General features: G+C 34.9%; 1 long non-coding RNA gene across 1 annotated transcript; it reads right to left on the minus strand.

Annotated features, from left to right (window-relative positions):
* Positions 1-4,247: 4,247 nt before the first annotated feature.
* On the minus strand, positions 4,248-5,155 carry LOC148780263 (uncharacterized). The gene is made up of 2 exons (XR_016042279.1): positions 4,846-5,155; positions 4,248-4,641 (listed from the first exon to the last, which is right to left on the minus strand). It is a non-coding gene; the product is annotated as an uncharacterized LOC148780263 (long non-coding RNA).
* Positions 5,156-13,333: the final 8,178 nt, after the last annotated feature.

The raw sequence follows: 13,333 nt of genomic DNA on the forward strand, positions 1-13,333 counted from the left end.
ATCGAAAGACAAGAGAGTTTGGACCAAAATACCAAATCCAAATCACACCATCGCTTCCTTTTTCATCAAGATCGGCCTAGCCCTGACTTTGTATTCCGTCATCTTGCCAGTATTAATTCAGGCATATCTAAGTGTCTTCAACGACAAAAAATACTGTGAACCATTAAGGACAAAAAGCCTCAGATATTCAAAATCCAAAGTTTTTCTAAGGGCATGCTTGATTTTTGAAAGACATTGTTTGGTAAATGTGTCTTCTGGAGAAGTTGATGCTCCAAGTTCTATGGTCTCCCATGAAACTTGCAATATCCACTTTTTAGCCTTAAATATAATGGAAGTAGATCCCATGGCATTCATTACAATGTAAAACTTCCTTGTTATCAAACAATAAAGTTCTACACTACCTTTAAATATAAAGGCGAGTGGGCACCCTAGTATCCACTTTACTGTAAAACTTCCCTGTTATCGAATAAAGAAGTGCTATAGTACTAGAAGACGTAGTTTAAAAACTACATCTTCCAAAAATGAAACATGCCCTAAAGGAACAACATCAGATTTTAAAATTCCAATGTTTTTGTTAGAGATTGTTGTTGTGGCTTCCCTAAGCTACACCAGTAGGAAAGGGAGAAGCTATTTCAGCTGAGAGAGTGAAAGACAACACCACAATTTCAACTATTAGAAAGAAAAACAAGCCCAATGTTTTACCTCCTTTGCTTTTCCCCTCAAGCCACACCACCAGAAGGGAATTACAATTCTAGGGTCCTCCCTTCTTCACCTGAGATCCACCCCAAAAAATGCAAGTTTGGATAGCTGTGGTGGTGTGATTAGGAATGATGATGGTAACTTTATTGCGGCTTTTGCAAAGCCTTTGGGAACATCAAATAATTTTTCCGAGTACATGTCTTTGAAGTGGGGGTGGATTTAGCCATCTAATTACATTGTTTTTCCCTGCAAATTGTGATTTATTTCTCATAATTTTATTCTAATAAATATTTTTATTATTTAAATTTAGTAATATACATGCCTTATAATATTTAGGTGTAAATATTGTGCTTGGAATTATTATTATGATTATTATTTTGGGTATGGAAATATGTAGAAAAGAAAGTTAAGTAAATTGCAACTGTCTCAGAAGTAGTACAATGATAAGGTACTCAACAGATATGGGATAGAAAATTCAAAGCCCATACGTACTCTTGTTATGCATTTCCAATTGTCAGCAATATTATCTCCATGTTCGGATGCCGAAATGAATATTTGTCTCGTTTTCCCTATGTGTGTGCAGTTGGAAGCATGTTTACAATGTCTTGCGCTCTTCCAGATATTTTCATAATGTTAGTGTTATTAACAAGTATATGGCTAATCCATATGGGAGCATTGACATGCAGTAAAATAGATTCTACATTACCTAAGGGGCACATCAAATGTGGGTCTGGTGTTTGATAATAGTAACAAGTGTGGTGACAAGCTTATTAGTTATGTTGATGCCAATTATGTAGGTGGTTTGGACTGTAAAATATCTACTACATATTATATATTTATTCATGCAAAAAATCTGATCAGTTAGAAGTTGATGCTACAAACCATGATGACCTTATTTATAATCCAAGCAAAATACATGGTTGTCACTTAAATAGTGAAATAAGCTATTTGGCTTAATGTGCATGTAAGTGAATTGCGTTTACAATAGGATGAAACTATTGTCTATTTGTGATAGTCAGAGCACAATACATTTGGTAAAAAACTAGGTATACTATGTAAGGTTCCATTTACCCATAAGATAATAGCAAAAAGTGATGTCTTGTTGCTGAAGATTGATCCCATGAAGAATATTCTAGATATGCTGAAAAAAAATAGTTCCATTACAAAAGTTCAAGTTATACTTAGACTTAATTAATGTGTTTTTAAGGTGACTGCCTGTAGGGGCATATATGGAGAAGGCAAGAAGTAGGAATCTCATCTGGAATTCCAACCAATGTGGAGATTTGTTAAGTTTGTCTTAAATCCTTATAGCTAAGGGATTGTTTCCTGCATTTTGGGTTCTCCTATTTTTTGGGTTTCCTAGTTATTAATGTCACCTATTATTTGCGGATTGTCTTTAACTAACTTACCGTTTTCTGAGAGCTTATTTTGGGTGGTCCCATTTAGATCAGGATGGTATGTAATCCACATAGGAAACGATAAAGTTAGGTATTCCAAAAGTTAGAAGAGTTATGGTGGCTTCACTTGGGTTCCTTCTTTTTTAGACCCATTTAATCCCTCTGACAAAATCTAGGTTCGATTTAGATCTGGATCTATCCTAGACCTTAATAGGTCAGGTGGGTAAGGTCAATATCGATATGATTGGTCCCAATACGATATGTGTGTGTACTTGTGCAAGCGTGTGTGTTCGTGTAAGATCATTTGTACAATACAAAATATGTAAAACAAATATTTTCTTTTATTCGGAGGAACGCGATCCAACCTGTCTAGGTCTAATGGTTGGAACCCAACACCGGCAAGGTCGGGACCAACCGAGACCCAACCCAACCCATGAACACCCCTCTGCAACCATATATGTGCAAAATTACACAATTTATTTCTCTCTAATTCATTTTGGGTGTAAGATTGATTGATAATGTTTAATTCTAATAATATTCTAAGAATATGCTAAAAAGGGCTATTATGATTTTATATTTAGAAAAAATATCTTCATATCGCTTATTTTTAAGTTTCATTTCTTGATAAACCCAAGGATTCAAAAAATATCTTCTAACCCCATTGTCACTTTAAACCTAGTTTTTAACCTGACAAATGTGAGAAAGACATGTTATTTCTAAACCCAATCATTTTTCTCTCTTCACTTATATACCCCAAACTTCTCTCTTTCACTCTTTTCCTACATCTATCTCACTCTCTCTCTCCTCTCATGTTTCTTCAAACACCTCTCTCTACTCCCAATAACCTCTCACCTCTATGGAGCCCCTCTATCTCTCTAGAAGTTTGGGAGGATGGCTTTTAGAAAAGACATGTGTTTTTAGATTTGTTTGACCTAAAAAATAGGTTTAAATTAGCTTAGGAGGTTAGAAGAAATAAAATCTATAATTTTTATGCTTCAAGATATCTTTTAAAACCTCGAGTCTATTGTGAAATGAAACTTAAGAATAAAAGGTATGGATATATTTTCCTAATATATTATGGTTGGCATTTTGACTAATTTATAATAATTTATAAATTATCAATTTTAATATAGGTAATTTTATAATGTTTTCTTTTTTGCTTTAAAAAAAGTTCAAGTATTCTAGGATACCTCAACTGCATTACTGCATTGTATTATGTTACCTTGAGGTATAGTTTTTATCGAGCTACTTTGTTCCATTCTATCACCAGATTGCTATTCAAAAGCATATACTTAACATCCCTTATTTAACTGCATCGGCTATGAGAAATTTACACTCACATCCTCTTAAAGTACGGTTATTTATAAAAACTTTAATTTTCTTCATAACCCTTTTATCTTTTTTATAATTTTACATATCTCCCATATAGACCATCAAGATCCAAATTGTTAATGACTAGGAATCATGTTTCCAATCAATGTTTTCAAAGTGACTCCAACGTTCATTGTCAAGTTTTGTTGAAATGACTTTTTGAAGATTTGTTAAAATAACTTTGATTTTCAAAGTCATTTCAACAAGTCTTGAGTTCAGACCGCTTGCTCTAGAGCTTTTTTTTTTTTTTTAGTTCTCCTCTCTCTCAATTATCTTACTATGCGAAAGCGTTTCCATTGACATGCATATGCTTGCGGCCAGGTCCTTTGACTAACTTGGGTGAAATTTTGGTTGTAATAACGTTGATCTTCAAAGTCATTTCTACACTAAGAATTGTTTTGTCAGTTTTAGTGTAAAAAAAATAAAGTATGAACATAGACAACAAAAAATTTCATCATATCCATGCAATAACGTTGCTTCAGAGGACATCATCATAAATTTCTCTAAAGTTTAAGAATCTAAAATTCAAGAAGTTCAATCGAACAAAAAATTTGACAAAGCTAAGGCACGAGAAGCTAAAACGTTACTAGTAGAGAGCCAAATTTAGAGGCACTACATAAAAAGAAATGAGAAGGAGGATCTGATCGGACCAGTTTGAGCACTACATCGCATTAACAAAAACACAAATAAAATCACTTATAATCACCACTCATGTCCGTCTTCATGTATATTAAGATTGAATGCATGGCACAAACTATTCAGAGAAGCGCAAAACAATACTAGGAAGGGAACATAGATGTTCAATTTATTTAGAAAAGTACGAAGCATAGATAGAAGAGCAATCTGTATCGTCCACAGTAGAGGATGGACACAGATGGCCAGCTACACTGCATATTTTCCCAAAAAATAAAAAGATAATAACAAGAATTTTATTTATTACCTTTTGACTCGTCTTGCAACAAACACCTAGGATGTGCAAGCTTTTTGAAATGTGATCTACTTCTTTTCCGACGAGCAAAACCCATTCCCACGCTCTTAATCCATTGTCACAGATTAGATTTAAAATAGGGCACAAACTATTTAGAGAAGCAGAAGAGAACCTAGAACTCAGTCTGATGATATAAGGGGGATGTGTTGTATTTTGAAATGGTCCTCTCCTTCTTGGAGCTCCAGCCTGTTCATAAATTCATCTCGTCAAGAAACCAAGTTCTCTAACCACACCTACATCAGTTATATTTACAGCAACAAGGGTCTGCAGATTTTCTAGGCTTCTCATTGCTTTGGGATACTTGAAGGTTATCTCTTCACAAATTACACGCCTCAGTGACTGTGAAATCATTTTAAGAAACTTCAATATAAACAAGGTTTGTAGACTCACAAGGTTGTGGATATATTCTGACAAATTGTTTGAGGTGCCATCTATTTCTAAATACCTCAAGTGTACCATATCCCTCATGGTAATACAAGTCTGCAGGAATTCAGAATCTTCAACACGTAATACTCTCAATTTCCTGAATCTGCAACTCAATGGTTCTGGAGAAGTGCCTCCAAACACTAAGAGAGAACGAAGTCGTGACATGTCTCTATTCTTAAGATTTTCCATATAGTCGAACAACAATAAAGAGGCCACGGCTTTCTTCACGGGGTTCAAATTTACATTCTCCACCATAGAATTCACCCAATATCTCTTCCTTGGCAATGGAAAGTGCAAACTCATGTGTCACATCATGAACTCGGCAATAAAGGACATCCCTATCATCCTCGAATTCACCAACTAGTAGCATGCTTCTGTCAAGAAGTTTCCTAAAGTACTCATCTGCTATGTGCTCCATGACTTTCCTTGGCCTCTCTTCAATGAACCATTCAGCAATCCATAGACTTATCAATATATGCATATCAATCTCAAAGTCCTCAGAAAATAAGCTGCAATATAAGAAGCATGATTTGAGATGCAGAGGAAGATCATTATAGCTAAATGAGAGAACACGAGAGACATGACCACCACCTTCATGGACCTCCCATTGGGGATCTTCAAAAACCCTACTCCCGTTCCACATCTGTCATTGGCTTCCTTGACATAATGTCTCCCATGACAACGACAGCCAGGGGTAGGCCACCACATTTTGCCACAAGGACGTCTACCAAATCTCTAAGCTCATCAGGACACATTGTATCATGCCGAAATGCCTTCATACAGAAAAGATCAAAAGCCTCACCATTTTTCATAAGTTCAATATCGTAAATGTGCCTCTCTGTGTTGTGTTCGCCATGTTCGCTACTCGTTTGTCACGAGCCGTGATGATTATTCTACTTCTATTTTCAAACTCTGACAATGTGGAATTGATGAGATTATTTACCTCGCGCGTCCATACATCATCAAAAACCACCAAAAACCTTTTCTTCCATACATGATTATTGATATCGTTCAAAAGTCTGGATTGGAGTTCCGTCTCAGTTTCATTGGAGGTTCCCTCCTAACTGCTTACAATACCAAAGTCTTTGATAATAGATTTAAGTATGTTTACGATCCTAAAGGATTGTGATACAATGACCCATGGTAAAACTGCTCTTCAAGGAATTGTAAATTCTCTTTGCTATAGTGGTTTTACCAGCTCCACCCATCCCCACCAAGAAAGCACTCTATGTGCTAGAGTGGTTTTACCGGCTCCACCCATCCCCACCAAGAAAGCACTCTACGTTTTGACACTGGAAGTAATAATCAAGAACTAAATTCACTTACGGGCTTGTCGATCCCCACGATGTCAGATTCCTCCATGAAGAGAAAACGAGCCGTGGATCTCGCCAATGTGTGATGGAGTCATTTGAGGGCGCTCCTTCATCTCTTGCTGCTTCTAAATGGGATGCCAACCTCCTATCATTTGCTTCCTTAACCCTCCTCTTAATTTGTTGGGCCTCAGTCGCGAACTTATGATAGACTATAAACTTCTTGATAAAACTTAATCCATGCTTTAGTCGTCTTCGGTGCTTTAAAATCTTCATCCGAGTGATGAACTCATCGAGGGCATCATAAGCCAGCTCTCTCACGTCTCCCACCCAATTTTTTAGTCCCTCCTCTGTCGCTTTTCTTTTATCAGCACTCCATAGGAACAACTTCATTTCCCAGAGCTCTTTGTTAATCCAAACGACATCTTCACGCGCTCCACAAAGGAGCTGCACTTCCTTTACGATAAGATCATTCAACCTCTCCAAAAGAAACGGCAGATTCGGCCAATGCTGCGTCCTCAAAACCAAGACCTCGCCCAAATTGTGTGTGTTTGCAATGGGAAGTATCTCTCTACGCTATTAGCTCTATTTCTATTGGGGAAGCAGAGAATGGGCTTAAAATGAAGATGGCAATGCATCAAGATATGGCTACTTATAAGTATCAATGATCAATTAACGTGTGGTATCTTCTCTTTTTAACTTGGGAAGCAAAGAATGGGGTAAAGCATAGAGGGAGCAAGGCATATCTAATAGTTAGAAAACTAATTTCGATATGCTTTTTTTTAGAATTTGATTCTCATACATTAGTTTATATGGTGAGGTTGGCCTGGATTTTCTGTTTAGGAAGCAAAGGATTTGCTCGAAGGAAAAGGTGGGCTATGCACATTTTATTAGATCAAGATCAGGTTACTTTCCTCTACTATCTTAGGTTACTTTCCTCTACTATCTTCTCCTTTTCCAATGGATGGGAAGGAAAGAATAAGCTCAGTTGAAAAGAAAGAAGCATATGCACATCACCTATATTCCTTATAAGCATCAATGAAACAGCACTTGGACAGTAGAAATGGAGATTTTCTGATGGGAAAGGGTTGGGTTGCTGTGATAGTACCCTCATACCCTAGTCACTATGTTGTGGTTTTCATTCCCACTGACACCACACCATTAATACCATAAAAAAAAACTAACACCCAAACTATTTAAAAAACGGATAGGGATCGGTCTTCCCCGCTAAATTACCCAAAAAAAACAAATGGAGATTTTTTTGACTTTGGATTATTGCATGTTTGCATAACCCTCATCGCATATTATTTGACACGCAAAAAACACAAAATTCAGGCTTCTCTTTCTTTTCATTCTTTACGATCCAAATGTCTGTCAATTACGGACTCTCACCCAATCCCACTTGTGGAAGCCGAAAATGGATGGATCATAATAGTCTAATTTGTGGTAATTTTCAAATTACACTCGGCATAATAACAATCACTGTATGATTAGCATCTCTCTTGTTTTTTGGCTGAGTTATGATTAGCATCTTTATCTTTAACCAATTGAGAGCAAAAACTTAGAATCTTTTCCTTTTTAAGAATTTGTGTTGCCTCCTGAACTTGTACTATGAGTTTAGGTATTAACACTAACTGGCTCTAGAGATACTCAGCAAAAAGGTAATAATGAAAATTTTCAACTGTAAGAACATGCAAGAACAACCTATGTAGTTTATATTGAATACGAGCAAATGAAACTTTGAAAAGAAAAATCTGTAATTTCATTGATTTTATACCTCAAAACGGATTGTGAAAACAACAATCTAAAAAGTATGATTTTTAGTTTTCAAAATAAATATTTCAAATTTGTAATCATTATGATAGATGAGATTAACAAATCCTAAAATTTTAGATTCAAAATCTATCTTAAAGATGAATTTTGAAGAGGGCCGCGCATCTACATTTGAGTTGGCTGACTCACCAATCACTTTCTTTTATATTAATATGAAGTAAACTAATGCTTAGAGCAATGCAAGGATTTATGTTTGTGGTGGTGCTATATTGTGATGCCTGTTCAACTTGTGTTGTGCTGGTGCCAACTCTACAAAGTTTATACTTTTTAGGTTGTTTAGGTATAATACTAACAACAATAAAGATAGAGACTTAAATAAAATCAAAAGATTTTTATTAAAATATAATTTATTGTGTTAATATTAACTTAAAGTGTTTAGAGTGGTGCAATGGGTTGTATTTATAGTGGTACTAAGTTGTACTGCCCGCTTAGCTTGTGTCATGAGTTGAAGTGTCAACTCTTGAAAGTTATGATTTTTTTTAAGTTGTTTACATATAAGACTGATAACAATAACGAAGGAACTTAAAAATCTATATGATCAAATGAGATTTGTTTTGCATTGAAATTCATATTTTGTTCCCAATTTGATTATACATTACACGATGGTATCTCTTAATATCCCATCTCATATACATTTTCTATGTTCATGTTATTGAATAAAAATGTTGGTTATTTGCGAGCCAAACAAGTCTGTCAGTTGGAAGCTCTCACCCCTTCCGAATTGTGGAACCTAGAAGTGAGTGGATCATGATAGTCAACCAAACAGTCCCCAGGTTTCCAATAATTCTCAAATAATGCTTAACATAATAATAAAATTTATGGTTAGCATCCTTTTTTGGAATAGGTCATGGTTAGAGTCTTTATATGTAACCAATTGGGAGCAAAGAATGAGTCTTTTTCTTTATGGGAAGCAAATCTTATTCTAAAGCCAATTGGAAGCAAAGAATACGAGTTTTTTTCTTTATATGAAGTAAACTATATGCAAAAGCAACTTGGGAGCAAAGAATACGAGTCTTTTCCCTTTCTAAAAAGTAATTCTCTTCCTTTATAAAAAGCCAATTCTATCTTTTCTTTAATGACATCCTTTGTGATCCTAAGGCTGTGGTTACCCTCGTTTTTTTATGTGAAACCTTGTCTTTTTTAAAAAAAATAAAATAAAATAGAGAAAAAGAGACGCATGAGAATCCTATACTTGCTTAATAACAAACTTTTAATTGGGCATTTGGTTCTATTTTAGTTGCACGTTGTGGCTTCCATTCCAACTAACACTATCAAAAAAAATATTAGGCCTTTGAGTCCTTCTAGATCGGTCCTTTGCATGATTTTTTTGTTTTTTTTTTTCTGGGGTCTCCTAGGCTTGTCTCATAGGAAGCCACCTCAGTTTGGGTGAAGGACATGAAAGACTTAAACATTGAAATTTGTTTAGAAAAGTCCAAAAATCCTAACCCAGCATTTCAGGAAAAAAAAAAAGAAAACACTAACATTCAATCCCTGGCCTGATGATTAGTGCATAAGTGCATTTACATGTAAACATCTAGGGCCAAGTTTGGAGGTGCAGCTATTCATTACTGTGCCGTATTCTCAAGTACATTCATTCAAGAATAGTGAAAAACAATTTGGAAGCTATCCAGTTGTTCATAGTTCAATTTCTCTTCCCTGCTTACTTAATAAGAAAGAGCACTCTCTTTCCCCTCTTGAAAAGAAAACAAATGTTTTTCCTGTAGTCATGAGTGGCCTATTGATGATTATAGTAAGTGAGAGCTCGTAACTTTGGAATACTTACAAAACTGTACAAGAATACAAAGGGGAGTGACATGGTGGGCAGCATGGTTGCTGTGTTGTCGTAGGCATCACTTTGTACATTGTTTCATAGGTGGGGTTGTGTATTACCGCCATACATGATTATAGGTTATGCGTATCGACATATGTTGACATGCGATTATATTATAAACAGTAAAGAGTATATTTTGAGCACTTGATATGGCTCAATTCTGAGCTTTCACCACTCACACTGCCTCTTCTCCACCTACAAAGAAGATGAAATTGATAGAGAAAATTATATATTATATTATAAATATATAATATTTTATTTATAAAAGAAAAATAAACTGATGTGTCTAGTTGTACTAGCTTTATAGGACAACGCATTGGACAACTGCAATATGGGATAAATCTAGTTGTATTTTATAATTAAAAAATACAGTATAAAATATTGGTAAAAGAAAGTAGCTTAGACATAATTTTCTATAGTAATTATTATTATTCATACCCAGAAAACTTACAGCATAGAATCTCCAAATATTGGAGATAGTTTTTGTAAAAAATATTGTTCGGTACCTATAGTATTGAATATATTCATGCATTTAATAAAGTTCCGTACTCACGTGACCTAACATAAGTGAGCAATTTAATAAATTGTGGACAACAATAATAATAAAATGAACAAGAATTATATCTAAATTAATGAATAAATAAATAAATTTACCATAATCAACAAGAACACTAGCTCAAAAAACCCTACAGAATTCCATATCAATAATGGAATTCCATGTCAACAATTGCCATCACTTATGTGAACTATAATTATAAATTAAACATAATAAATAAATAAAAAGATGGGGATTGATGACGGCCCTCAATAATCGAGATCCAGATCCGTTGCAAAAATGAAAGCCCCATTTAGGGGTTTGACTTCAATAGCCCATACCTTAGGACCTGAACAATTGGTCGATTCAATACCTAACAAATACTTGAAAAGTTTTCGATTCTAATCATTATGATGTCTATTAATCTGTGTACAATCACTAAAACTCACAAGGTATAGAATACAAATACCTTGTTTATTATCCTTGTAATAATATTAATTTTATAATATGATGCTTACTGGTGGTATTGCATAACAATTTCAGTGTTGATCATATACCTTGTGAATCGTTCATAATCTCAAAATTCAGGGGTAGTAAAGATTAATATGGGACCACCTCGCTAAATGAAGAATTTGCAGCAGTTATTATTCAGAGGTCAAAGCAGTTGAATTCTTTGCAAGAACTCTGCTATTTTCATTAAATTGTGATGGCCTATGTTGGGCCTATCTTTTGTTTTGTTTTTTTCATTTACTATTTTTTCCTAGTACTTTTCCTTCCTTTTTTTTTTCTTTCTTGTCTATGTTTATTCCCCTCTCTTAAACTTCTTTCTATTTCAGCTTCATCTTTTATTCGGTAAGGTTTGTATAAAATGCCCACCTCGTACTGTACAAATAACGCACGCCTCTAAATTTTCGGAAGATGTACTTCTAATGTCAGAAATCTTACAATGGTCCATGTTCAATAATAATTATGAAATTTAAAATTTTAAAATTAGTGCAGAGTAGATATATAGACACTTGAAATTTTTGAAAATTGACTGTCAAAATAAATTGTTACAAGATACAATATTTTTAAGACTTGTTTTTTTTCTTTATATACATACATTGCGAGGTCATAATTAATTGGAAGGTTTCCCAACTTTAGAATACTCGTTTCTACTGGATTTTTGAGGTGCAAATTATTTCTATAGTACAAGGTTGCAACCTTATATAAACTTTTCCTTTTCTATTTCCTTCATCTCATCATTGCATCCATCTCTTTTCTGCTCTCTCCTTCTGTCTCCCCTGCCTCTCTTCTCTAGCCTTTTTCCCTTCTTTTTTTTTTCCCTTAATGTTCCATGCTTCTCTTCTTTCCCTTCCTTTCCCTTCCCTCTATTTCTTCTTCTTTTTTCTCTTGGCTTCCTTTTTCTCTTCTTTTGCATTTCAATTTCTTTCCTCCACTTGTTCTTTTTTTTGGGTGGATCTCCATCGTCATAATTTACTATGAACAAAATGTATCTTTCAAAAAATATTAATAACAATAATGATATGAAACATATTAAAATTATTGTCTAATTTAATTTTGTTGGTTTAATTTGAGTCCAAGTCAACAATCGACTCCTAAGCAGTTCTCAGTCAATTTTTTTTTTGGATAAGCCAAAGTTATGTTAGCTGGTAGGGCTACCAATGGGCTGGGATCAGACTAGCTCATCATAGGTTGGGCCCCGCCCAAGCTTGAAAGCAATTTTCAGCCCAAGCCAAGGCCCAGCCCAAATCTTGAGTATTGAGGCCATAGCCCAAGTCAGGCTCGATAAAATATTATATATTATGCCATATAAATTTCGATAAATTTATCTATGAAAAACACTTTAAAATGCCTATAAGTGAGTTCGTACAATACTTTACTCATAGCTCATCATGATCTAAAATCCATTAAATGCCTATAATGATCCGATAGCATCCGATGGATAGAATAAGTGGGAGAGGTCGGGGGTAGGTTAGTTTGAAGGGAGAGAGGAGGCTCCTAGGAGTAGTAGGGTTTAGGTTGATAAAGAAGCTCACCCTATTGTCTCTCCACTCGGGTAGAGACAATAGAATGAGAGAGAGTTGCATCATCAACTATAAAGGATGCGTTTCTATCAGTTATACGACTCATACTGTACATATGTGGGCCCCCATTAAACCATTTTAAAAATGGAGATTTAATCTACAGTTCAAGGAATTCATGATCTAAGTTAAGATGATCATGAACATGAAAATGAAATAAAAAATTTTATTGTTAAAATGTGATTTTTTTAAATAAAAAAAAAAACCTACACTGTATAGGCCTTTGCATTTTTTACGATATCCATTGGTGAGTCAGCAAGCTCTTGCACCCACCGACCCATGAATGAATGACTTTTCCAACAATAAACATTGAAGCATATAAAACATATGGAGGTTTAAATTACATGATTTGAACGATTTAATATCTCTCACATACCATTTGATCTAATTTCAAGTTGCTCATCAATATTTTGATCAAATTTAAAATAGCCCAACTAATGATACATCAAAATGAGTATTCAAATTTATCAAAATACATTCAACGTAAAATGGTTCAAATGTTGGTGTATTTTGATAAATTTCCCTAACATAGATGCTTTAACATCGATTGAGCAGGGGATGGGAGTAGGGGACAGACACGGAAAGCTACCAACCAGGTGGCTCTCCGCCAATCAAACCAGGGAGAGCTATACGAGCAGGGAAAAGCAGGAAGATGGCAGAATTTTTTATACTTTTCTAGTTGTAAAACCATCCCTATATCATGGAAATGTCCCTAAGCTCCCAACAAAAATAGTACATCCCTCACTGCAAAAGAACCGACATGATCCCCTTCAATACAAATATACAAATGTATTGGAACCATCTGGGGTTTTTGGCCAAGTACCAGACATCTAAGATGCGTACCAGATAGGACACCCAT

This window comes from Amborella trichopoda, chromosome 10 (genome assembly GCF_054954075.1).
Source record: "Amborella trichopoda isolate Santa Cruz 75 chromosome 10, AtrichopodaSantaCruz75HAP2 v2.0, whole genome shotgun sequence".
Lineage (NCBI taxonomy): Eukaryota > Viridiplantae > Streptophyta > Magnoliopsida > Amborellales > Amborellaceae > Amborella > Amborella trichopoda.